Source organism: Eutrema salsugineum, unplaced genomic scaffold, assembly GCF_000478725.1.
Source record: "Eutrema salsugineum unplaced genomic scaffold, Eutsalg1_0 scaffold_4, whole genome shotgun sequence".
Taxonomy (NCBI): Eukaryota; Viridiplantae; Streptophyta; class Magnoliopsida; order Brassicales; family Brassicaceae; genus Eutrema; species Eutrema salsugineum.
This window is the reverse complement of record NW_006256686.1, coordinates 11432173-11455738: the sequence shown is the minus strand read 5'-3', so window position 1 is coordinate 11455738 and position 23566 is coordinate 11432173. Positions and strand designations below refer to the sequence as shown.

Here is a 23566-nt window from a genome sequence, read left to right as displayed (position 1 = left end):
AGGTCCAAACTGCTTCCAAATCACCTGTAAACACTCCAAAACATGCAAGACTCACTTGGACCTAATGCAAACCCCTAAGTCCTTAAACAACACCTAAAGACCTAAAATGCATGAAATAAGACATGATTTGGAATGATATATACAACCTAAATGATGCAAATTATGAACATATCAACTCCCCCACACTTGTCATTTGCTTGTCCTCAAGCAAAAAAAAAAACAAATGAGAGAAAGAGGTTGGATGCATTGGGAGTTCATATTCTTTAATGACAGATTGTATCACTAAAATAATTCAAGGCTCAGTGTCCTAGTTGTTAATTCTAAGATGCAGTGCAAACAAGATTACTCACAAAACTTTAGCCATACCCATCATAAAATGAATCAATCTCAAGCTTAAGTTTTCACAAACAGCCATAGTTTGAACCTTTTGACATTCATTAAAGCTCATGTGAATCATGCTTATGCAAATCATGTGAACTCACTGGTCTTGGGACAGGGTTATGAGACAAATATGATCTCATTCAATGCTTATGGTTTCAATGCAGCTCAAGGGATCACTCAAGAAGGAATAAACTTTAACAGAATGCAAGGGTAAAAGGCAACTGGTGCATATAAGAGTAGAATCCCATCTACCCAATGCCCCAAGTTGGTCTTTCACCTTAACTCTACTCTCATGAAGATCACATCCTAGCTACTCCTCTCTCAAGGCATTCATTGCCTCATCAACCCACTCCTCACTTCACTCTCACTCTTTTTCTCACCAGGGGACTCATCTTTTCATCTTTAAACTCAGGCTTTGGGGTCTGAACCTTTCACTTGGCTCTTTCTCACATAGCACTGCCTAGCCTCTTTTCTTTTCTTTTCAAACACTTGAGCCTTTTGGCTTTTTTTCTTTTCTTTTTACTTAGAGGCTAGACTTTTCTTTTCAAAACACAAGACCTTTTCTTTCTTTAAACAGCAGACCCCAAACCGCTTTCTTTTCTTTTCCATCCCCTGGTTCTCATCTCAAACTCTCTCTTTTTTCACTCATTGTTTCCCAAGATCTCTTCCTAGCCTACTCTAGACTCATGATGCAGACCTAGATCTACATGAGACTCTACTCTTGTCGTCCTAAACCCAACACTTTCTGTCAAGTTTATTCAGAAAAAGGCCTCACATCTCTCACTATAGTGTTTCAGGCTTCAAGGAAGGTTTGGTTCAAGGCAGGTGATGTATGCCTCGGCATAGAGTCTCACAATGAATCGATGGAGATCTAACAAGCTGGCCTTCGCTCTCTCTTGTTGGATCGGTTCAGGGGAAGTGAGGTGGATCGTTGGCACCACAAAAAGGATGGAGGGCTCTCTGATAACCTTTGAGTGGAATCTCACACACACAAAGGTAAGCAACTCTCTCAAGCAAAGTTTACCTGTTGTGCACGCAAAAGAGGCCATGGGAGAAGTGAGCTGCTCTTGACGTGTGTTGGGGCGATCTTCAGGTGGTCTTCTGCGGCCTTGGTAGTGTTGATGATGCTTGTTTCAAGTTCATGAATCCTTCCCTTGGCAGCCTCTTCCTCCGCTAGCGTCTCTTGTGCAAGCTCCAGTTGATCGCTATCGGCTACGTGGTTGGTGTTGCTTGTCTTGGACTCTTGGGTGATGGTATCCTCAGGCTTTGTGATGGTCTCGACTCCTTGTCCTGTCAAGAGAGATTTCATACCTGTTTTCTCGTAAGGCCGGGGCTGGTTCGGTTGAGTTTGGGCCGTGTCCTCCTCGGGTGCTTGTATGAAAACTAGATACGGCTAAGTTGATCTTTTCACGCAGGCTCCTGGTTCTAGATCGATTCATGGGATCTGGTTGGAGTGTTGGGATACTGGGACCCTCATTAGAGTGCTCGATGACCTCATCATTCTCTCCCTCTTCAAGAGGTTTTGCCCTCAAAACTATTTCACCTGCATCAAAAGGAGACAAGTCAGCTACATTGAAACTATGGGAAATGTTAAACTCACCTGGTAGCTCAAGCTTGTAGGCATTGTCATTTATCCTCTCCAAGACACGGAATGGGCCATCTCCCCTCGGTGCTAGCTTAGAGCTCCTCTTGTGTGGGAATCGTTCAGGCCGCATATGAAGCCAAACCCACTCTCCGTGTTCAAAGACTAACACTTTGCGACCATTGTCAGCTCTCCTCTTGTACCCTTCAGTCTTCTTCTCTATGTTATCCTTGGCCTTTTGATGAAGTTTCTTGATGAACTCTCCCTTTTTCAAGCCATCTAAATTAACTTGCTCCACTTGAGGTAATGGTGAGAGATCTAAAGGGGTTAATGGATTGAACCCACATATAACTTCAAAAGGGGACAGTTTAGTAGCAGAGTGTGTGGCTCGGTTATAAGCAAATTCAACAAAGGGAAGACACTCTAACCAATTTTTCAAATTGTTACCGATGGTGGCTCTGAGTAAGGTTGAGAGTGTGCGGTTCACCACTTCGGTCTGTCCATCGGTCTGGAGATGACATGTGGTGGAGAAGAGCAGCTTGGTGCCTAGTTTCCTCCAAAGTGTCTTCAAGAAGTGACTCAAGAATTTGGTGTCTCGATCAGACACAATTGTCCTAGGGACCCCGTGTAGACGCACCACTTCTTTAAAGAATAGCTCAGCTGTCTGCGAAGCATCATTCACTCTGGCACAAGGTATGAAGTGTGCCATCTTAGAGAATCGGTCCACCACTACAAATATAGAATCCTTGTGCCTGATCTTGAGTAAACCTAGTACAAAATCCATGGAAATTTCCACCCATGGGGCATTAGGGATAGGTAAAGGAATGTGGAAGCCATGAGGATGTGACCTGGATTTAGCCTTGCGGCAAGTGATGCATTTTGAACAGATTTTTTCTACATCTTTCTTCATATGTGGCCAGAAGAAATGGTCCACCAGAATGGCTAGAGTCTTGTTCATGCCGAAATGTCCCATTAGGCCACCACCATGAGCTTCTCTTATTAGTAAGTCTCGTATAGACCCTTGTGGAATGCACAGCCTCTTGTCTTTAAATAAAAAACCATCATGCAGGTAATAGGCTCCAAAAGCTCCTTTTCCACTTGACTTGTAGCTCTCAGAGAAGTCAGGATCCTCTTCGTATAACCCCTTGATGTGTTCGAATCCCAAGACCTTGGCCTCCATTGTTGAGATCAATGCATGTCGCCGAGACAATGCATCTGCCACCACATTGTCTGTTCCCTTTTTGTACTTAATGACATAAGAGAAAGTCTAAATGAACTCCAGCCACTTGGCGTGTCTTCTCTTTAGAGTTGTTTGTCCTCTCAGGTGCTTGAGGGTTTCATGGTCCGTGTGTATCACAAACTCTTTGCAGAGGAGGTAATGTTGCCAAGTCTCCAACGCTCTCACAAGTGCGTACAGCTCCTTATCATATGTGGGGTAATTTAAGGTGGCTCCACTTAGCTTCTCACTGAAATATGCCACTGGCCTCTGCCTCTAATGCAACACGACTCCAATTCCTAATCCTGAAGCATCACATTCAACTTCAAACGTTACATCAAAATCAGGTAAAGCTAAGACAGGTGCTTGAGTTAAACGAGTTTTAAGAGAGTTAAAAGCTCTTTCTTGCGCAGCTCCCCAAGTGAATGGCGTGTTCTTCTTGAAAACAGCTGTGAGTGGGGCGGCTATTATACTGAAATCTCGCACAAACCGGCGGTAGAAGCTTGCCAGGCCATGAAAACTCCGAACTTGGCTGATAGTAGAAGGGGTCGGCCACTCTTGTAGCCTTGATCTTTTCTTAATCCACTTGTAAACCCTGTTCACTAACAACAAAGCCTAAAAACATAAGCTGATTAGTACAAAATGAGCACTTCTTAAGGTTGTCATAGAGCTCTTCCTTTCGAAGCGTTTTAAGAACTAATTCTAAATGCATGAGATGATCAGGTAAGTTCTTTCTGTAAATAAGAATATCATCAAAGTACACAACAACAAATTTACCAATAAAAGACCTTAGAACCTGGTTCATTAGGCGCATGAAGGTGTTGGGGGCGTTTGTCAGTCCAAATGGCATTACCAGCCATTCATAAAGACCTTGTTTAGTCTTGAATGAGGTTTTCCACTCATCTCCTTCACGCATTCGCACCTGGTGGTATCCACTCTTGAGATCCACCTTTGAGAAGATAGTTGCACCACTTAGCTCGTCAAGCATGTCGTCAAGACGAGGTATAGGGTGTCTATACTTGATTGTAATGTTGTTAACAGCCCTACAGTCGACGCACATCCTCCAAGTACCATCTTTCTTAGGTACTAAAAACACAGGGACCGCACATGGGCTGAGGCTCTCTCGCACATAGCCCTTGTCCATCAGATCTCTTACTTGCCTCTTAAGTTCTTTGCTCTCCTCGGGATTCATTATGTAGGCTGGCATGTTGGACAATGCTGCACCTGGAATAAGCTCTATTTGATGCTCAATTCCCCGAATGGGAGGTAAGCCGGGTGGTATCTCATCAGGGAAAACGTCCTTGAATTGTTCAATGAGAGCTTTAATCTTCGGGGGTATATCTAACTCCCTATTTCCTGTGCTCAAGCATTCTTTGTAGACCATTAGTAACACGGTGCCCTTGGCACTTAAAGTTTTTGAAATGGCACCAGACGTGAGATATAAGTTAGTTTTACTTACCTGGTGCTCCTTGCTCATTCTAGCTTGTAATTCATGTACCTTGGAAGGAGTAAGTGGGGCCAAGTTATACTTGTGGTCTTTGTGAGTGAATGAATAGAAGTTGGTACGTCCATTGTGCAAGGTGGCGCGGTCATAAAGCCAAGGTCTCCCTAGCAAAAGATGTCCAGCCTGCATCGGCACTACATCACAAAAGACTTGATCTCGATATTTGCCTACACTGAAGGGAACGGTGACTTGCTCGGTAACTTTCAGCTCGGTCGTGTCATTGAGCCATTGTAGCTTCTATGGTCGAGGGTGTTTAATGATTTCTAGTCCCAACCTGTCCACCATAAACTTGCTAGCAACATTAGCACAAGATCCTCCATCAATGACTAAGTTACATACCTTGTCTCGGATGGTGCAACGAGTGTGAAACAAATTTTCACTTTGGAGCTTCTCCTCAGGGTTGACAAGGCCACTGAGCACTCGTCGAGTCACCAAGAGATCTCCCGTGTCAGGGTACTCTACCTCTTCTCCGAGATCATCTGGCTCATGATTGAGCTCATCTTGAGACTCATAGTCTCCACCGGGTAGCAACACCATTACACGCTGGTTTGGGCACTCTTTAGCCATGTGACCTCTCCCCTGGCACTTAAATCATATGATTTCACGAGTTCTAGGGGAACTAGGGAACTTACCTTGCTTCGCACGTGAGGTCTTAGCTGTTTCGGGGGCTTTGCCTTTGTAGCGTGAATCGATGTCTATAGACTTTCCTTTGTCCACTGGTTTGGAGCTACTAGCGTTCCAGGTCTGTGGGGCACGGTTTCTGTTTGACAAGGCTGTTTTGCGCTTGATCTGCTGCTCTACTTGCACTGATAGGTGCAACAGTTCATGCATCCCACTATATTTAGCTCTTTCCACATTACGGGCTATACGTTCTTGTAAACCGTTTATAAACTGAGCCATCAAGGCCTCCTCAGTCTCCTCAAGCTCTAACAGGTTCACCAGCTTCTCAAACTCCTCATAGTATTCGTCAACGCACCTAGCTCCCTGTGACAACTTTCTAAAACGTTTTTGTAAGTCTCGGTGATAGTGATCAGGTACATACCTTGATCGGAGCAAGAATTTCATGTCTCGCCAGGTGGTGACCGGTGCATAACGTTTTCTCCTCCTGTCAGCTACGTTCCTATCCCACCAAGCTAGGGCATTTTCGGTGAGTTGGGCACCAGCTAGTGCCACTTTCTTCCGATCAGAATACCCGTAACACTTGAAGATGTATTCAAGCCTTCTCTCCCAATCCAACATCAGGGTCCGACTTACCTGCAAAAGTAGGAGGAGTAAGCTTAACATCTAAATTACCCTCTCTAGGTTCGTCTTGCCTTGCGTTCTGCCTTCTCAAGGGGTCTTGAGCTCGTTGTTGTTTTCACACTAACGGGTCAGGTGGGAAATCATCTTCTAAGATGGGAGTCTCAATAGTCTAGAACCCTAAACTTGTGAGACAAGAATCTCAACGGCTAATTCCTTTTTTTTTAACAACTATAGAACTCAAACAAGATGAAACAACTACTAGATCACACGCAACAACAAAGGGAACCAGTTAAATGATGCGAATGATTGCCAACCTAGGATAAGCAAAAGCAATCTATCTATTTTTTTTTTATATAAGATAAGCTAACAACAACTAATAGGGTTAAACTAGAGATGGATAGATATCACCTGATGGCAGAACCTTTCGGCTCTGATACCAAAATGATGTATGCCTCGGGGTAGAGTCACACAATGAATCGATGGAGATCTAACAAGCTGGCCTTCGCTCTCTCTTGTTGGATCGGTTCAGGGGAAGTGAGGTGGATCGTTGGCACCACAGAGAGGATGGAGGGCTCTCTGATACAGCAAACACTAACCTTTGAGTGGAATCTCACACACACAAAGGTAAGCAACTCTCTCAAGCAAAATTTTCAAGAAAACGGCGTTATTTTATTGATAAGCAAAAAGGTATCGAACTACAAAGCTGCAAGGGGACTTTATAAACAGTCCATCAGCTTGAACCTTCTAGGGTTTGACTCAAATGAAAAGAAAAGACTCAAAAACCACAGGACTTTCAAAATAAATAAAAGAAAACGACAAAGAAAACAAGTAAACAGCGAGTTGTCTCATTTGGACACAAATAAGGAAAGTTCTACTTATAAAAAAAAGTAAAATAATAATAAGCTCTTGAGTCTTGGCCGAGACTTGATCTCAGGTGTCTCTGGACTCTCGTGGCTCTTAGTCACCACTGAGCTGGTCGTCTGTTCCTGCACAAAACTCATAAACAAAGTTTACCTGTTGTGCACGCAAAAGAGGCCATGGGAGAAGTGAGCTGCTCTTGACGTGTGTTGGGGCGATCTTCAGATGGTCTTCTGCGGCCTTGGTAGTGTTGATGATGCTTGTTTCACGTTCATGAATCCTTCCCTTGGCAGCCTCTTCCTCCGCTAGCGTCTCTTGTGCAAGCTCCGGTTGATCGCTATCGGCTACGTGGTTGGTGTTGCTTGTCTTGGACTCTTGGGTGATGGTCTCCTCAGGCTTTGTGATGGTCTTGACTCCTTGTCCTGTCAAGAGAGATTTCATGCCTGTTTTCTCGTAAGGCCGGGGCTGGTTCGGTTGAGTTTGGGCCGTGTCCTCCTCGGGTGCTTGTATGAAACTAGATACGGCTAAGTTGATCTTTTCACGCAGGCTCCTGGTTCTAGATCGAGTCATGGGACCTGGTTGGAGTGTTGGGATACTGGGACCCTCATTAGAGTGCTCGATGCATCTCCTCTCCTGGTTGGGGTGGGTTTCGTCGGGCCTCTCGAGCTCCTCCAGCTGCACCTGCGGCCGCTGGTGCTGGTGGTGGCTGCTCTAGATGACAAACTCGATCCCCAAACTCCTGCCTCATCGTCCTCATCTCTTCTCGCATTGCCGTAAGCATTTGCATCAGTGCTTCTTGGGGTACGGGTTCTTCAGCCATATTATCTCAAGGTTGTTCCTATGCTCACAATAAAACAAAAGGAATCACGGTACCTTGGGGTAGAAAGACTTAAAGAAAACAATAAGGTAAAAGGAAAATCTGTAAATGACAAGACGCGTGAAAAGTGTTGAAAAGGAAATAGCACAAATGGAGAAATGGAAAACTTCTAACTTGCTTCTTCTTCTTTTTTTTGACTTAAAATCTTGGGACTCTAGCTAGAACACGAAACAAAGGACAGGCTACTAATCAAAACAAGGACCAAAGACAATCAAGAAATAGAGAAAACGACTAACTCAAGCGGTTAAAAGTCTCAATAGTCTAGAAACCCTAAACTTGTGAGACAAGAATCTCAACGGCTAATTCCTTTTTTTTTAACAACTATAGAACTCAAACAAGATGAAACAACTACTAGATCACACGCAACAACAAAGGGAACCAGTTGAATGATGCGAATGATTGGCAACCTAGGATAAGCAAAAGCGATTTATCTATTTTTTTTTATAAGATAAGCTAACAACAACTAAAAAGGTTAAACTAGAGATGGATAGATATCACCTGATGGCAAAACCTTTCGGCTCTGATACCAAAATGATGTATGCCTTGGGGTAGAGTCACACAATGAATCAATGGAGATCTAACAAGCTGGCATTCGCTCTCTCTTGTTGGATCGGTTCAGGGGAATTGAGGTGGATCGTTGGCACCACAGAGAGGATGGAGGGCTCTCTGATACAGAAAACACTAACCTTTGAGTGGAATCTCACACACACAAAGGTAAGCAACTCTCTCAAGCAAAAGCTTCAAGAAAACAGCGTTATTTTATTGATAAGCAAAAAGGTATCGAACTACAAAGCTGCAAGGGGACTTTATAAACAGTCCATCAGCTTGAACCTTCTAGGGTTCGACTCAAATGAAAAGAAAAGACTCAAAAACCACAGGACTTTCAAAATAAACAAAAGAAAATGGCAAAGAAAACAAGTAAACAGCGAGTTGTCTCATTTGGACACAAATAAGGAAAGTTCTACTTAAATAAAATAAAAAGAAAATAAGCTCTTGAGTCTTGGCCGAGACTTGATCTCAGGTGTCTCTGGACTCTCGTGGCTCTTAGTCACCACTGAGCTGGTCGTCTGTTCCTGCACAAAACTCATAAACAAAGTTTACCTGTTGTGCACGCAAAAGAGGCCATGGGAGAAGTGAGCTGCTCTTGACGTGTGTTGGGGCGATCTTCAGGTGGTCTTCTGCGGCCTTGGTAGTGTTGATGATGCTTGTTTCAAGTTCATGAATCCTTCCCTTGGCAGCCTCTTCCTCCGCTAGCGTCTCTTGTGCAAGCTCCGGTTGATCGCTATCGGCTACGTCATTGGTGTTGATTGTCTTGGACTCTTGGGTGATGGTCTCCTCAGGCTTTGTGATGGTCTCGACTCCTTGTCCTGTCAACAGAGATTTCATACCTGTTTTCTCGTAAGGCCGGGGCTGGTTCGGTTGAGTTTGGACCGTGTCCTCCTCGGGTGCTTGTATGAAACTAATACGGCTAAGTTGATCTTTTCACGCAGGCTCCTGGTTCTAGATCGAGTCATGGGACCTGGTTGGAGTGTTGGGATACTGGGACCCTCATTAGAGTGCTCGATGACCTCATCATTCTCTCCCTCTTCAAGAGGTTTTGCCCTCAAAACTGTTTCACCTGCATCAAAAGGAGACAAGTCAGCTACATTGAAACTATGGGAAATGTTAAACTCACCTGGTAGCTCAAGCTTGTAGGCATTGTCATTTATCCTCTCCAAGACACGGAATGGGCCATCTCCCCTCGGTGCTAGCTTGGAGCTCCTCTTGTGTGGGAATCGTTCAGGCCGCATATGAAGCCAAACCCAATCTCCGGGTTCGAAGACTAACTCTTTGCGACCCTTGTCAGCTCTCCTCTTGTACCCTTCAGTCTTCTTCAGGCTTCAAGACTAACTATAGTGTTTCAGGCTTCAAGGAAGGTTTGGTTCAAGGCAGGGAACTGTCTCAAGATGAGAGTACAGCTATTTGACCTAGCAAAGAGTGGTAAAAAGGATAAGAGAGCTCAAATATTTTAAGGGTACCCATGAGTTCACGATGACATGCACAAACAATGATAATTAGATTGTCAAATTATGGTTCTCACTTAGATAAGGCTGGAACTAATCAAAGCTTGATTCACTCAACAAGTTCAAAGCATGGATCAGTCTTGACTTCTTTCTCGTTTACATGCATCAAAGAACTAGAAACTAGGGCAGTGAACCGAATTCTTAAAGTGATATTCTCTCAAGAAAAAACCTATCATCACTCCCTTGCATTGATGCAGCCTATATGAATATGCAACTAGACTCAATCCTTAAAATGAGAATGCAACTACATGAGCATTTTGTTGTGAAATTGTTTTGATTTTTCTTTTTTTTTTTTGGTTTTTATGTGCACTTAGATGCAACTACATGAATGCATGCAAGAATGTGACTCAAGACTCAAAGTAGAAAATAAGAATAGAGAAAATATGATTAGTAAAAGATGAAACTTCTCCCCCACACTTAAATAACACAGTCCCTTGTGTTATAAAAGCATGAGAAAGGAGTAAAAGCAAAACAAACAAGTAAAATGCAAAGAGAAAAATAAAGACTACATGCATATGTACAAGGGTGGAGTGTTACCTAAAAGCTGTGGAAGTCTGACCCCAAGGAGTATGAGGGGTTTGATGTGTGACCGGATGTAGTCTCCCAAGAGTGATGGCTTGCCTCATCAGAACCGTCTTCAAGATCCACCCATGCTGTGTCATAGGGGACCAGTGCTGTGCAATTGGTATAGCTCTCTCCAACCTCATCTCTGTGTCTTGGTGAAACCGGTGTTATAGATCCATCTTTGCAAGGGTTCTCAAGCCTCTTGATCATTTTCTTCATCTCCTTGATACACTTGGCCATCTTGTGTATCGTTTTGTCCTGGTACTTGCACCATTGCTGAAGGATACCAATCTTTTGCTGAGCTCTAAACCCTGAAGTGCCTGGCTCCTCCCAGTAGTAGTCATCAAAGTAGTATCTGCTCCCACCATAACGTTTCTGAGGTGGGGGCAGACCAGAATCTCCAGCACCAGCAGCACTAGCGGCAGCAGCTTCAGCGGCTGCTTTCTTTTCCTTGGAAGCTTCTTGTCTGCAAGCTTTCTTGTACTTGGGAATTGGTGGATCAGTTTGGACATTGTACAGCTCTTCCTTCAATAAGTAGAAGTGAATGTTCCGATTTACGTGGACTGTGGTGATGGAGGGATTGGGCAGGAGAACTTGAAGTTGGTCATCTATGAAGTACTTGAAGTTGTAAACCAGCTTTGCACCAACTCTCCCTTGAAAGAAACCAATCTTGCACAGATGAGCTTCATTAATCAGATCAAGCTTTGCCTTGCTTTCTTTAAACTTGTATCCTCTTGCCTTCAAAATCTTCGTTACAACCCAACCATGGGCCAGCTTTGCATCCTTCTTCTTTGAATCCCAAATGCACTCCTTGTAGAACATCAAAGACCTTGCTAGTTGAGAGGCAAGGCAAGGTATGTGAGCATATCCTTCATAAGGCTTCCCATTTTCATGAGTTGGCATCAACTGTTTCAGCCCCACACCAAGGAGGTTCAGATCACCTTGATGAACTCTCCCACCATCAAGCTTGAAATAGAAGCTGTGAGAAAGGATCTTATGGACATATTTCTGCACCGGGTTTCTTATCCAAGAGGACTTAGCTGCTCCAGCTGTGTACTTTCCAAAAGCAATTGATCCCCATAAAGCTTGAACGTCTTCCTTTCTAAGACCGATCTTGTTGGAGAGAGGTATGTTTTTAGGCGCAGAAAATCCAAATATCTCATTCCACTCCCTGAATGTCACTGTGTAGGTCTTTCCTTTCACCGCAAACTCCATGTATCCAAGACCATCCCCTTGAATTATCCTTGGATCCCTTGGGTAGTACATAAAAGCATCAAATGAAGCCAAGAACTCTTGAGACTCCTCTTCATAGGCGATCTCCCTCAGCTACAAGAGTGATTCAATGCCATGTTCCCAAGCAAAGTTTTGGCATCCTCATAGATGCCAATCTTCTTCAAAAATTCCACATCAGGGAACCTCCCCATCTACTGAAACTTGGCCAGATAATCAGGTGTTTCTGGTTTATTTTTCTTGATCCTCTTGGGTGCCTCTTCAATGGCGCCTTGGGAACCTCCAGCTGAGCTGCTTGAACCACTCTCAGTTTTTTCATCATCAGATACCACAGCCAGTTGTTTTCCTTTCTTCTTGGAACCAGAAGCAACCACCAAAGCTTTCTCCTCATTCCTTGTTCTTTTTGGCTCTTGTTCACTCCTTTTTTGCTTTGTGCTCTTCTTGGTGCCTTGGCCATTTCCTTTTGGCTTTGAAGATCCTGAGACCAGGCTCTTGTCTTTGGATGCAAGACCTTTCTTCATGCGGGCTAGAGCATTGGTTCTCTCAGTCATCTGCCAAAGATTTTCTCTGAAACAAGTTAGCACAAGGTCAAGTTCCACAAAGTTCTCAAAAAATTTGAAAACATTGTTGCAAAAATCGATTTCTAAAGAACATGAACAAGTTTCTAAAGCCAAGCATCAGTCCAATGAATTCATAGCAATGCAAAACAAAAGTTCAAAGCAAAGACTCAGCAAGAAACAAGTTCATCACTTTTTCAAGAAAAATCGATTTTTCCATGAATTATTTTGTAACAATTTTCAAAATTCAAGAACAGTGAATCACCAAGAAAGAGCTCTGTTTTCCCATGATAATCTAGCACCCTAGTATTTATAAAAATAATCCTAAGGTCTACAACAACCTATTAAAATCGATTCCACAAAATGAACTCAAAAATTACCATTTAAAAAAATGGAAAAAGATGAGTTTTAACAGAGTGAATACCTTGGGATTATGATGCAAATGAGTTTGAAATGCTAACAGGATGAGATTACCAACTCAAAAACGAGCTCAGAGCACTTTGAATCAACGAATTTGGTGAAGTAATGAGAGAGTTATGAAGAAAACAATGGAGAGAAATGAGTTTAGAAGGCAAACTCATGTTTTTGGTGAGGAAGAGAGAGTGTGGGACTTGGCACAGCCTTTGGACTGGTGGGCAATAGATCCACTTTGACCAGTCAAGGCTTGACCTGTCCTATTTTTTTGTTGACCAGACTCATTTCTTTCCTTTTTGCGCCTTGGACCCGGTCTTTCTCATCCCGTACGACTGACTCGGTGTGTTCCGCGAATTAGTGTGCGACTTGGGACCTGGTGTGACCATCTCGCATGCCCAAGTCACACACAAAACTCTTCTGAGAGCTTTGTCTTTTCCCGTTGTCCTGCGACCTGCTGTCACCTCCTGATGACCCGCAAGCCCGTCTCGGTGTAAAGCGCGAGTTCTTGTGCGACCTGGGACCTGGTGTTGACTGTCTCGCATGCCCAGGTCGCACAAAAATCTCTTTCGCACGATCTTGTCCCTTCTCTCATGCTGCAACCTGGCTGATCCATCAACAAACCCGCACGTTCAACCCGGTGTATTTAGCGAGCTTTCGTGAGGCCTGGTCTTCTTTGTACCCAACTCGCATGACCAGGTCGCACATTATGAGCCTTAGACAATCTGTTCGCTTCTTCTCAGTGTGCGGCCTGGCTCCCTTTTGGACTGTCCTGCACGTCCCAGTCGGTGTAAACCGTGAACGTTTGTGCGGCCTAGGCAGACTCCGAACTATCTCGCACGTCCAGGTCGCACATTTTAAACCTTGGCCGATCTTTTGCTCCTTCTCATCGTGCGACCTGGTGTCCTCCTTGAACTAACTCGCATTCCCAGGCTGGTGTGAATAGTGAATATAAGTGCAACCTGGGACCTTCTTAGTCTGACCTGCAGGACCAAACCGCACACTTTAAACCTTGGACGACCTAGCTCCCTTTTCTTAACATGCGACCTGGCTCCCTGTTAGACTGTCCCGCATGACCGTCTCGGTGTAAACAGCGAGTTGTAGTGCGGCTTGGTCCCTCCTTCATTTAGGCCGCTGACCAGGTCGCACATTTTGACACTTAAACTTTTTGGGTTCTTCTTTTTGGTATGCGGCCTGGCACCCCTTTGAATCAACTCGCAGGCCCAGGCCGGTGTAAATGGCGAGTGTTCCTGCGTTCTGGTCTTCTCTTCATGCTGAGCCGCACGCCTGACTCGCAGTCTTTGACACTTGAACGCCTTGGACTCTCCTCTTCGTTGTGCGGCCTGGGATCTCCTGAATCAACCCGCATAACCAACCCGGTGTAAACATCGAGTTTTACTGCAACTCGGCCTCTCCTTGGTTCAGGCCGCAATACCAACTCGCATGAACGCCTAGGATTCTTTCTCCTGGTGTGCGGCCTGGTGTTTTCTTCGTTTTTCTTGCACGCCCAAGTATTAGTGCGGCTTGATCTCACCTGCATCCAACTCGCAGAACCAACTCGCAGACCAGCAGCACTTAACATTTTTCTTGCTCAAATCTCTTGCTGCTAGGTGAATAACTCGCAGGACCAAGTAGGTGTTAACAGCGAGTTCTTCTGCGAGTTGGTATCTGGCCTGACTGAGCCGCACACCCAAGTAGCACACAAGCGTCCATCATGTTTCCATATCTTAAGCCCTTTTTCCAGCCTTCTCACATGCTCCATTCCACTCTAGTCTTGAGCCATGGCCTCCAAAAGTCACCTAGAACCTGAGAACAACTCACAAAACCCATCAAAAGATCCTAAAACATAAAAAGAAAGAAACGAAAAGAATCAAAAGAACTGTGTACAAGGATAAGCTTGGGGTGTCTCCCAAGAGCACTTTGTTTAAAGTCTCTAAGTTTGACTTTGATACCAAGTTTATGCTGATGGTGGATCAAGAAGGGGAACTGATGTAGCTTCCTCCTTCCTTTGTGAGACTAGGTAGTGCTTGATCCTTTGGCCATTGACCACAAACCCTTTACTATCTTTACCTTCTAACACAAAAGCTCCATATGGCCTAACTTCAAGAATCTTAAAGGGACCAGACCATCTAGACTTAATTTTTCCAGGAAATAACTTAAGCCTAGAGTTGAACATCAACACCAAATCACCTTCCTTGAACTCCCTTTTCAAAATCCTTTGATCATGTAGAGCTTTGGTCTTCTCTTATAAATCTTGGAGATCTCAAAAGCCTCCAACCTGATCTCTTCAAGTTCATGGAGTTGAATTATTCTTTTCTCTTGAGCTGTTTTGATATCAAAGTTCAGCAACTTCACAGTCCATAATTCCTTGTACTCTAGCTCAACAGGAAGGTGGCAGCTCTTCCCATATAGCAGATTGAAAGGAGATGTCCCAATTGGAGTCTTAAAGGCTGTTCTATAAGCCCACAATGTATCATCCAGCCTTTTGCTCCAATCTTTTCTGCTTGAGCTAACAGTCCTCTCAAGAATGGCCTTAATTTTTCTATTAGACACTTCAACATGGCCACTATTTTGAGGATGATAAGGAGTAGCTACCTTATGTTTCACTCCATGCTTCCTCAGCAATCCCTCCAAGGTTTTGTTCACAAATTGAGAACCTCCATCAGAAATAACAACCCTGGGTACTCCAAATCTTGGGAAGATTATTTTCTTGAACAACCTGACCACCACCTTGGAATCATTGGTATGGGAAACAACAGCCTCAACCCATTTGGACACATAATCCACAGACACCAATATGTACTGATTCCCATAAGATGAGATGAATGGCCCCATGAAGTCCATTCCCCAACAATCAAAAACTTCAACCTCAAATATTGGATTTTGAGGCATCTCACTCCTCTTTGAAATGTTCCCATGCCTCTGACAGGCATCACATGCTGAAAAAACCCTTTGAGCGTCCTTGAACATAGTAGGCCACCAAAACCCACTCTGAAGAACCTTGGCCACCGTCTTGAATGCTCCCATGTGACCCCCAAAAGCTGATTCATGGCACTCTTGCAACACAGGTTGCATCTCCTCTTCAGCAAGACACCTTATATACAGTTGATTTTTGTTCAGGACATACAGATAAGGTTCATCCCAATGGTATCTTTGGACATCTTTGAAGAACTTCTTTCTGCGGTAAGCATCAAGTTCTGGCGGTTCCACTCCGCAAGCAAGAAAATTCACAATGTCAGCAAACCAAGACATTCTCCTCTCTTGGATGCTATCCACTTCCTCAAACTTCAAGTAAGAGTTGAGCACCATCAATGATTCCTCAGGGAGATAGTCATTAAGAGGGACTTCAGAGTCCACTCTTAACCTAGTGAGATGGTCTGCAGCTCCATTCTCTATACCCTTCTTGTCTTGTACTTCCATATCAAACTCTTGAAGTAAGAGGACCCATCTCAAGAGTCTAGGCTTGGCATCTTTCTTGGTCATTAGATATCTGAGGGCTGCATGATCAGTGTACACAATGACTTTTGATCCCACCAAGTAGCTTCTGAATTTATCAAATGCAAAAACTATTGCCAGCATTTCCTTTTCTGTGGTTGCATACTTTTCTTGAGCAGAATCAAAGGTCCTACTGGCATAGTAGATCACATGAAGTTTTCTGTCCTTCCTCTGGCCAAGCACAGCTCCAACTGCATAGTCTGAAGCATCTGTCATCACTTCAAAGGGCAATGACCAATCAGGGATCTGGACAATTGGTGCACTGATCAATGCCTCCTTGATCTTCTTGAAAGCTTCCTCACACTCAGCATCAAAGACAAATTCAACCTCTTTGCACAACAGCCTAGTCAGAGGCCTAGCTATTCTTGAAAAGTCTTTGATGAACCTCCTGTAGAACCCTGCATGTCCAAGGAAGCTTCTTATCCCTTTGACTGAGTTTGGAGCTTGCAGATTCACCATCACTTCCACCTTTGCTCTGTCCACTTCTATTTCAGCTTCTGAGACCTTGTGCCCCAACACTATTCCCTCTTGAACCATGAAGTTACATTTTTCCCAATTCAACACCATGCTGTGCTCCTCACATATATCCAGGACCTGAGAAAGATTAGACAAACAATAGGAGAAAGAGTGTCCATAGACTGAGAAGTCATCCATGAAGACTTCTACTTTCTCCTCAATCAGATCCGAAACAATAGACATCATGCAACGCTGGAAAGTAGCAGGAGCATTGCACAACCCAAATGGCATGCACCTATAAGCAAATGTCCCATAGAGACAGGTGAATGTGGTCTTCTCTTGGTCTCTTGGATCTATGGGGATTTGAAATAATCCAGAGTAACCATCTAGAAAACAAAAGAAGGGATGGTTTGCAAGCATCTCTATAATTTGGTCAATAAAAGGCAAAGGAAAATGGTCTTTCCTAGAGGCTGCATTGAGCTTTCTATAATCTATACACATCCTGTATCCAGTTATAGTCCTAGTAGCAATCAGCTCATCCTTCTCATTCTTTATCACTGTCATTCCCCCCTTTTTGGGCACCACATGGACTGGTGAACCCCATCTAGAGTCTGAGATTAGATAAATTATCCCAGCCTCTAGGAGTTTGAGAATCTCTTTCTTCACTACCTCTTTTAAGTTGGGATTGAGACGCCTTTGGTGCTCTATGGATTACATAGACTCCTCTTATAAGTGAATCCTATGAGTGCATAGGGAGGGTGAGATACCCTTTATGTCATCCAGAGAGTAGTCAATGGCTCTCCTATGTTTCCTCAACTCTTCTAACAACCTATGCTCTTGGTCCTCTAACAGCATATCATTGATGATGACAGGATAAGACTTATTCAGACCTAAGAAAGCATACCTGATCCCCTCTGGAAGAGGTTTGAGTTCCAGCTGAGGTGCCTTTGACTCATCCCAATCAGCACTGAAGCTGTCTTGCAAGGTTGCAGCTCCCTTGTTGCCAATCTGCTCACACAGCCCAGCCTGGTCCTCCACTTTAGAACCCACGGCCACGACTCTTTGAACTGCTCCTTGGCTTGTGTTTGAGCCGCTGATATCCAAGACCTCAGGACCACTTCTTTCCAGTTCCAAAAACTTTGCTTCAGGACCAAGTTCTCTTGCATTGTCCAAATACAGCTTGTATCCTTCACTCTCCTCTGCTAAGAACCCATGGTCTCCTTGTTCTTTGGTTAAGGCAACTTGAAGAGGATCATCAATATTCAGTTCCTCAAGCAACTCATCAGCTAGTTGATCCATGGTCTCTACATAGAAGCATTGTCCTTCTATGGTGGGCTTCTTCATCATTTTTTTGATATCAAACTTCAGCTTTTCTTTACCAAGTTGTAGCTCAATGATGCCACCTCTTACATCAATGATTGCTCCTGCTGTGGACAAGAATGGCCTGCCCAAAATCAGTGGATCAACAGGTTCCTCATCCATCTCTAGAACAACAAAATCTGTAGGCACTTCAAAACCACCTATCTTGACTGGTAAGTCCTCTAACATTCCAACTGGTAACCTCACAGATCTATCAGCTAGGACAAGTGAGATTCTAGCAGGTTTGAACACTCTGTATCCAATTTTTCTTGCTATAGAGAATGGCATTAGACTGACAGATGCACCCAAGTCACAAAGGCAACCAGCAAACATTAATGGACCTATAGCACAAGGGAGAGTAAAGCTCCCTGGATCAGACAGCTTCCTTGGGACTGAACTTTTCTGAATTATGGCACTGCACTCATGGCTTAGTACCACCATACCCTGTAGTTCTTTGATCTTGTTCAAGATAGTATCCTTCAAGAACTTTCCAAGCTTAGGCATCATCAAGAATACTTCAATGAGAGGTATTGTAAGAGGTATCTCATTAAGAGTCTTCTCAAAGACTGCCCTTGCTTTATCTACCATCTGCTTCTTGAATCTTCGTGGATATGGGAGCTTAGGTTGATAGGGAGGTGGTGGAACATAGGGCTTTTCTTGTTCTGATGGCTTTTCCACCTCTTTATCCTTCCCTTTCTTTGATCTTTCAGCTTTTTGATCATCCCTTGGGGCTGCCTCCCCACCAATTTGATCATTGTCCTCAATGATCACATTGTTGTGCTCTATACCAGGTAGCTCTTTGCCACTTCTCAATGTAATGGCTTTAACATATTCCTTTGGGTTTGGTTCTGGCTTACCAGGTAAGCCACCTTGGCTTCTTGAAGTGGATGCCTGATTCTGTTTCAGCTCCTTGATGTCATGCTGCATAGATGCATACTGACTTGCAAACATTTTTTGACCCTGTAGCAACTGTTGTAGAATACCAACCATGTCTGGCCCATTCTGTTGCTCCTGGTGAACCGGTGCTGACTGGAACTGATGCTGAACCGGCGCCTGCTGCTGAAACTGTGGTGCACTTAACCCTGGTGGTGCTTTTGGCTGTTGCTGTGAACTGAAACCAGAACTCTGAAGTGGTAGCTGATGTTGAATGTAACCCTAATTCTGAAAAAAAACTGATTATTTGGTTGAAAAGACCCTTGAAAGTTGTTCTTGGGAACAAAATTCTGTGGAGCTTGAGAGGTAGGGTAAACTTGGTCTTGTGGGTTGGCTATATTGGGATTCCTGTAAGAGAAGTTCTGGTTGGCATTGGCATACTGATATCTTTGGAACCCCTGATTCCCAATATAGAATTAGCTCTTCCTGAGTAAGACCCTCTTCACTGATGTTCTCAAAGCATTGAGAAGGTTCCTCATACTCTCCTACAAAGTGCATTGGCTTTTGAGTGGCCAATAACACCTTGTCCAACTTGCTTTCAAGTGTTTTAAAGTCCTTCTCATACCTTTGATCCCTGCTTGAACTCTCACTCCTATTGGCTCTATCAAAGTCTTCTCCATATGTATCATTGCTCATTTCTAAGTTCTCAACCAGCTCTAAAGCAGCATGAATCAATCCCTGATGCTGAACCGGCGCTAAGTTCTATTTGATGCAGTATCCAGCAGGTTCCTAATCTTGGGAAGATCCTCTCTATAAAGTGTGCTGAGAAGAGAAGCCTCATTAAACCCATGGTGTGGGCATTGGTTAGTGTAGCTCCTGAATCTCTCATATGCTTCACCAAACTCTCATTGCTATGTTGAGTGAAGCTGGAGATCTGGTTTCTTAACTTTGCTGTTCTGGAATTTGAGAAGAACTTAGACAGAAATGCCTGCTTGCATTGCTCCCAAGTCTGAATGGAGCCTCTTGGAAGATTCTTCTCCCATTGGTGTGCTTTGTCACCAAGTCTGAAGGGGAATAATCTGAGCTTGAAGCTGTCCTCAGATACTCCATTTATCTTTGTCAAGTCACAAACTTTATCAAATTGGTCCAAGTGTTCCAAAGGATCTTCCATTGGCAATCCATGGAACATGGAGATTTGGACCATATTCAGCAAAGATGCCTTGACTTCAAAATTGTTGTTTTGCACAGGTGGTGCTTGAATCCCTGCTCCATACTGATGAACATTGGCCCTGTCATTTTCCCCAACAAACACAGGTGGAGGATCATGTCTCCTTTGAGCTTGATGCTGAGGAATGTAGTGAGCCTGTTGCTCATTCCTATGGGCCTGCTGCTGATTCTGCTGAGCTTGCCTCTTATTCCTTTGTGCCATGTTGATATTGACAAAGGCTTGTTGCTCATTTCTGTCAGCTTGAGCCTGATTCCTTTGAGCTCCATTACCATGTTGAGCATGATGCTCCTCTTGAGCCTGGTGCTCAATGTCCACCACGTGGTGCTCTCTCTGATGTTCCATATCAGCTGCTCTATCTGTTTCCCTAGGACGTCTATCTCTTCTTCTTCTTGGCACTAAGAGATTGATGTTGTCGTTCAGGGGAAATGGTGGACCACAGCTTCTTGACCTTGATCTGGTGTTCATACACCTGAAAACAAAGACAGAACTTGCAGAGTGATCAGTAAAACAAAAGGAAAAAAAACTTGATCTCAAGAACAGATCAAAGCTTAATGCTAAACAATCCACAATTTGGCAACGGCGTCAATTGATAGACGAGACTTTTTGGGTCTTAGGGCTATCAATCCCCTTGTCAAAGTAGCACAAAAGAGGTTGTCAATCCAAGAATGTGGTGATAGACACTAAGCTATATGATCAGTTTCTCAATTCAAGTGAACAGGTGAGGTTTTGATTGATTAATGACAACTAAGAACTTTAAAACAAGATCAAAGACTAAAGAAATGATCAAACAAGAACTAAGCAAATGACAAGTGATATGAATATGAGATGATGGAAGCATGAGATTCTAGACATGATAGTTGGCTAGGGTGCTTTAGTGCTAAACTAGAAATGCTAATGACAATGATGAGACATGATTCAAATGATTAAGAACTTTAATCTAGATTAATCCTCTCATGAAGGTATTAACCTCTAAACTAATCCATTTTCAAACCAAATCATCATTTGTGAAATATGAATCAGTGAGCATTAATAAACAGTTCTAAAAGATCATCCAAGCAAATAACAATACATCATCATGCAGCAAATGCTTAAACCTCTAATACAGCTCTTTCAGGAATTTCATCAAACACTTTTGGTGCATGAAATATCCAGAATCTAGATCTCAAGTGATATGCAAGGATCTAGCCTAGAAAACAGCTGTTTAGAGAGATGAATCAATGAATCTAGCCCTAAGCACTCCTAATCTAACACTCTAGCACCCTAACCTACACATCTAGAACCTCATTAAAACGACTACTCACTAATCATACTAATCTCTCTTAAACCTTTTCAAGTTGAGAAGATTGGCATGATTAATGATGAGAAATGGAGATGGAGAAGATGGATAATGATGGATTTGCAGCTTTAAACCTAAAGATCTCTCAAACTCTTTTGATTAAACCCTTAAAAATCGATATTTCTCTTCTTAAGAGGAGTCTTTTCACAAAAGAGGCAAGAAACAAAAAGAATAAAGCTTGGTCCTTAGGGTAAAACCCTAAAAAACTATATATAGGTCTTAAAACAAACCGGGTCAGCCCGGAACAAACCGGGTCCTGACCGGCTTTGATGGGTAAAATGTCGAGTGTGCGAGTTGGTCAGATGCTTCCCACGTCGCATGCCCAAGTCGCACAGCCATAGAAACAGTCTTGTGAGCCTTAAGTCCTTCAGCCTCAGCCGCATGCCCATCTAGGTGTGAACCGCGAGTCTTCATGCGATTCGGTCTTTCTTCTCTTCAACTCGCATGACCAAGACGAAATTTGGGGAGAATATGTGTGTGCGTTGGTCCTCCTTTAGTCCCAAGTCGCATGCCCAACTCGCACAGGTCTAGAAAGAAGCTTCAGCGAGATAAAACCATGTAAACCAGGCCACATTCCTCTCTCGGTGTAAACCGCGAGTCTTCATGCGGTTCAGTTCTCTTTGCTCCCTAACTCGCACAACCATGTAGCATAAGACTTCAAGTATGTGTGCAAGTTGGTATACTTCACTCCCAAGTCGCATACCCAACTCGGTGTAAACAGCGAGTGTTCCTACGTCTCAGTTCACTACTCGGCCAACTCGCATGCTCAAGTCGCACATTTGTGGATTTAGCATTTTTCCTGCTCGGGATCCCTTGACTTCATCCAGGGTTACCTTACCCGCACATCTCCACACGCAACTCAATTCCCAGAAATTATCCTTAAAGCGCTGCGAGTTATCCAAGTCGCAAAACCATCTCGCAGGCTTCAAATCTCCTCAGACCACTTCTCCTTCAGGGGAGCGTAATTGCCAGGATATAGATACAAATGGCTTGATTCCAGCTGCAGTGGAAATAGCACTCAAATATCTTGAACTTTGATGAAGAAGCCTTCAGTGCTTGGGAAGTGGAAGGTTACCTGGACGGCTCATCTCTGTAGTGCATTGAAACGATCAAAAATAAGCTCTAGCACCAGTGTTCACTCCGGAGACAATATCTTTCAGCACATAGCACCAAACTGGATGAAATCAGATGTTCTAGAAAGAGTACTCAAAGATATCGAATCTTGATTAAGACCCCGGCAACTGAATCAGACTGGAAAGGTACCGTCCCATGTAATCTTTGTGACTCATCGGATCGGTTTTGAAGCAGTACCGAGACAGGTGCGTCTTCCGGTGAGCTTAACTCTCTGCTCACGACTCCAAATCTAATGATTATACCTATTCTGGATCCATGACCTGATCATCTCCAACTTTTCTGAAGACCCTGTAATCTGAATCGAACGTTAAAACTCCCTGGACAGGCGATCTTTCCAGACGTATGGGATTGCTCTGGAACGAATGCGAGAGAGGCCTGTCTTCTGGTGGCCTGTATCTTTCAGCTCGGTGCTCCAAACTCGTCGATTTTAACTGTTCTGAGATCTCGACTCCATTATCTTGATCTTTTCTGAAGACCCTGGAGACTGAATCGCCCGGAAAGACCTTCCGGTAACGCAATTTTGGAGATATATCTGCACCTGGGAATTTTGGCCGAGAAACTTGAACAGCTAGTATGCGTTTTGGCCGAGAAATCCACCTGCGGTACATGAAAATAGCCGAGAAAAATCTTCCCGCGGTACAGGCTAGCGCCGAGAATTTCCAAAAGGCTGATTTCACCCTTTTTAAACCCCCATTCACCATTTCTCCTCCTGGCTTCATCTTTTTAGGTCCAAACTGCTTCCAAATCATCTGTAAACACTCCAAAATATGCAAGACTCACTTGGACCTAATGAAAACCCCTAAGTCCTAAAACAACACCTAAAGACCTAAAATGCATGAAATAAGACATGATTTGGAATGAAATATACAACCTAAATGATGCAAATTATGAACATATCAACCCAGAGCCTCTTTTCTACAGATTTACATCGATTTTCATTCAAGTTTTAATCTAGTATTTTTACTCTTTCAGCCGATTTTCATTCAAAGCAATTAGGTCTAGCCGTTTTCTCGTTTTTAGTCGATTTCACTAAGTTTAGTTATTAGGTCATTTTAATTTCCGTATTTTCCCGTTAAGTTTAGTTTTTACGTTTTAAAGACACCACCAAAACCCCTACAAAAATCGCCTGGTTCTAGACTTTCTTACTTCATATTTCTTTCGAAGGCTTTTGCAGGAAAGATCCTCCTTCCCTGTGGATTC

The 23566-nt window shown here is 43.6% G+C and overlaps 1 non-coding gene across 1 annotated transcript; it reads left to right on the top strand.

The window, feature by feature from the left end:
- Positions 1-19511: 19511 nt before the first annotated feature.
- On the top strand, positions 19512-19617 carry LOC112084798. Its single transcript, XR_002898458.1, has one exon. It is a non-coding gene; the product is annotated as a small nucleolar RNA R71 (small nucleolar RNA).
- Positions 19618-23566: the final 3949 nt, after the last annotated feature.